We start from the raw sequence: 4,455 nt of genomic DNA on the forward strand, positions 1-4,455 counted from the left end.
CAATCATATATATTGTGCAAGGGTAATTATTCAAGGTAACACCAACGACTGAAAGATACACAAACGCTTCTCATCTTCGTTCTTCATCATCTCCAACACAATTACACATAATCATTCTTGCGTTGCGGGTTAGTGATGAGTTCGATAACGTCCATGGAACGGAATTGAAGATTCCTAGTGGATGAAGGTTTGTGGGGTTTGTTGGTGAATAAAATCTGCGGGTTTTGTCCTCCACGACGGGTGGTTCTTGGGGGTTTTTATCAAGAGGCGTTCATTGAGGATTCGGCTGAGTGTAACGATTGAGGAACGGGGAGTTCAAGGAATCAAGACACTGCAGAAGGGAATCAAAGTGAAGCTCTTGGATAACCTTGATCTGGCTCAAGATTAAGGGGGAAGAAGATTCAAAGGATCGACATAATTGGTTTATCGTTTATCGCTTTGTTATCTTCTTTGTATATACTACTTTCAACATTAATGAAAGATTACCCAATTTCAATTTGGAATTGGGGGCAGACGTAGTCGTAGCGAGGACGATCGACGAACTGCCTAAACAAATATCGTGTTCTTGTCGCTTTTACTTTTTCATTTACATTCTGTTCATATTTGGTTATAATAGCAAATTGATCAACGATTCGAGTGTTAAGATTGTGAATTAAGTTCGTTCATAAACATCACAATCCATCACACATTGAATTACCTTCAATTTGATCATTATCACCAAGTGTTTGTATATTTGTTTCTATCACTCTTACTGCATTGCAAACATTGTCCATCATACAAAAAGTTAATCTGATTTTCATAAGAGAAACATCTTGATTCTGCGACATATACTCTTATCATTTACTTCAAGTCTTTGACTGGTTTTTCTAAACACATATATAATCGTTTCGATAGTGGTTCGGAATAGACGCGAGTCGATTCAGAATTCACTTCCGCTGAAAAGTCGTTTAAATCCGTAAAACTGTGAATGATCTATTCACCCCCCCTCTAGATCCTAAGGCCAGCGTCTAACACTAAAGAAATCATTATACGGATTGAAGCAAGCTCTTAGAGCTTGGTATGAAAGATTAAGTTATTTCCTTCTTGATAATGGTTTCACAAGAGGAAAAGTAGACACAACTCTCTTCTGTAAAACCTTTAAAAAGGATATTTTAATTTGTCAAATTTATGTAGATGATATTATTTTTGGAACATCTAATGCTACACTTGGAAAGGAGTTTGCTAAGTCTATGTAGGCAGAATTTGAGATGAGCATGATGGGAGAACTCAAGTATTTCCTAGGCATTCAGATCAGTCAAACTTCTGAAGGAACTTATGTTCATCAGACTAAGTATGTCAAAGAGCTTCTGAAGAAGTTCAATCTATCTGAAAGCAAATAAGCAAAAACTCCAATGCATCCAACTTGCGTATTAGGTAAGGATGAGGTAAGCAAGAAGGTAGATCAGAAGATCTACAGAGGTATGATAGGATCTCTTCTTTATCTGACTGCTTCTAGACCTGATATTTCATTCAGTGTATGCTTGTGTGCTAGATTCCAATATGATCCTAGAGAATCTCACTTAACTGCTGTTAAGAGAATTCTTAGGTATCTAAAAGGTACTACTAATGTTGGTTTAGTCTACAGAAGATCTGAAGAATACAACTTAGTAGGATATTGTGATGCTGATTATGCTGGAAATAGAGTTGAAAGGAAAAGTACTCCTGGAAGCTGTCAGTTTCTGGGAAGTAGCCTGATCTCCTGGTACAGCAAGAAGCAAGCAACAATTGCACTCTCTACTACAGAAGCAGAATATGTAGCTGCTGCTGGATGCAGTACACAGATGCTCTGGGTGAAAAGTCAGCTAGAAGACTATCAGAGATATAAGAGTAACATTCCTATATTCTGTGATAATACTTCTGCTATTTGTTTATCTAAGAATCCTATTTTACATTCTAAAGCTAAACATATAAAAGATTAAACATCACTTTATTAGGAACTATGTTCAGAAGGGTGTTATTTCTTTAAACTTTGTTGATACAGACCATCAATGGGCTGACATCTTTACAAAACCCCTTGCTGAAGATAGGTTTAAGTTCATTCTGAAGAACATCAGTATGGACTTATGCCCATAATGAAGGTGTTGAGATGATCTGATATATGGATTAGTTTATGTTAATTCATTTATTTTCTTATCAGATGTTCTGTTTATGTATGATCATTTAGATACTATGATTATGTTATTTCTAACGTTTCATATGTCTAAGTATGATACAGAACTTTTGTTTAAGCAAAACATCTGTCACTAGCTATTCCAGATGATGACCACGTGTTCATTATGAAGGGACAAGCATGCGTGCAGTTGATGAGACGCCGCCCTAGGTAACTGTGCAAATCTTTTCAAATCTCACGCTATCTCCGCTAACGTCTCTCAACATTAAATGTGATTGATTCATATTCTGTAACCGCTTGCATTCATAATTTCATTGGATTCTTTTTCAAATCTGTGTCTATATAAACTCACATCATATTCATTTTATCTCTTTTCACTCCTTCATCATCATTCATTGTTTATGCATTTCGGTTTCCTCTTCTCTCTTCATAAAAACCCTAAATCAAAGGAACCCAGAAATCTCAAGTGTTCTTCAATGGCTTCTTCATTAAATCTCAAAAATGCTTCATCTTCTCAGCAACAACAAGAACAAGATCAACAACAACAACAAAATGTTCCACAAAAGACTTGTCTGATTCCTATGGACGAATTAGAGGTTCTTGGTAAAATAATGGTTGATTTTGATAATCTAGAAGAACACAACATTCATTTGAAGAACAACATGTTATTTCAGGGTTGGGAACCGTTTTTCTACTGTTTGTGTGGACCAGTTTACCCAGAATTGGTCAAAGAGTTTTGGGTTCATGCTTCGTTAATGCCAAAAGCAATTCTGTCCTTTGTTTATGGCGAAGCAATCTCCATTACAGAAAATCTTATCAGAAGATTGTTTGGCCTGGAAGGTGTCGCACGCTCGCGAAAAATGAACAGAGTCGCCACCAATATATTTATCCCATAAGGGAAAGGAATACCGGATAACCTACAAAGGAAGGAACAGGGTCTTGCGACCAGAGAATCAAGGTACGGGAGTCGGTTACGCGAGGGGAAGGTATTAGCACCCCTCACGCCCATCGTACTCGATGGTATCCACCTATGTTTGTTTCTATCTAAAGGGTGTATAACTATGTCTATGTCTAAATGCGAAATGAATGCAAAATGTAGGGAAAATAAAGAATTGTACTCGCACGGGCCCTACCCCGCTGCCTACGTATCCTTTTCAGGAATCAGAGTTACCGTAGCTCGGCTAAAGATTTTCTGTTTGTTTTTGTGTTTTTTAATTGGGCGGAGTCAACGTTCACGTTCTTGCATAAGGGGACAGACCTACGATGCGTACGAACGGAAATGACATTGCCCTTAGGTGCCAACGAGGCAAAAGAAAAAGAAATGCTTGGTTTGTGTCTTTTAGGGTAGATGAGTGATGAACAGTACCCAATACCGGGCCACTCACCACTTTCTCTACTTTGCTTTAGTCTGAACCATTGTTAGATGTTTTAAATGTTTTTGGTTGTGTAGCTTTTAAGGGAGTTTATTTGCGATTCGAATCACATAAAATGTATAATGATCGAGAAGCAGATTAGGGAGTGAATCCCACTCACTTCCATCCCATCATGTAATGTTCGAGAAACAGATTAGAGAATGAATCTCACTCATTTCTCTCCCATTAATTAATGTTTGAGAAACAGATTAGGGAATGAATCCCACTCGTTTCTCTCCCATTAAGTAGCGACCGAGAAACAGATTAGGGAATGAATCCCACTCGTTTCTATGCCACTAAGTGATTGAGAAATAGATTAGGGAATGAATCCCACTCATTTCTCTATCACTTGCTTAATGTGATTCGCATCTTCCGTTTATTAATGTTTTAAAGAGTTGAAAAAGAAAAAGAATGCAATAGGGAACTAGATCTAACATTCTAATCTATGTCATTCTAATCTATAAATGGTCCTAAGGTCGAGGATAACTAACCTATCTCGATTCCTCTTAACAAAGGAGGAAGAGTCTAAGGGAACATGGCAAGCAGTAGCAAGATGTAATCAAAATCAAAGTAAGAAATGAGAGGCTAAGCATGGAAACAAGAGAAAGAAGCTCCAAGTCAGTAGCAAAACAAGGGATTGAATGTCCCAAATCAAATGCAAAAGCATCACGGTACCCTACAAAAACATCCACAAGAAGTCGTCAAAGCATCGCATGCATCGTTACTTACCAATTAGCGGGCAAACATCAATTAATCAAAACAAAAGCAAGTGAACACATGGTCTAAGCTTGAAGTCAGTAGCAAACTCATTCATTTAGTTCCAATATCCTATGTTAATCTATATTAGTCGATTAGCATGAAGCAATACAAAACTCTAACCAAAACTAGCCTATA

Source organism: Vicia villosa, linkage group LG1, assembly GCF_029867415.1.
Source record: "Vicia villosa cultivar HV-30 ecotype Madison, WI linkage group LG1, Vvil1.0, whole genome shotgun sequence".
In the NCBI taxonomy this organism is placed as follows: Eukaryota; Viridiplantae; Streptophyta; class Magnoliopsida; order Fabales; family Fabaceae; genus Vicia; species Vicia villosa.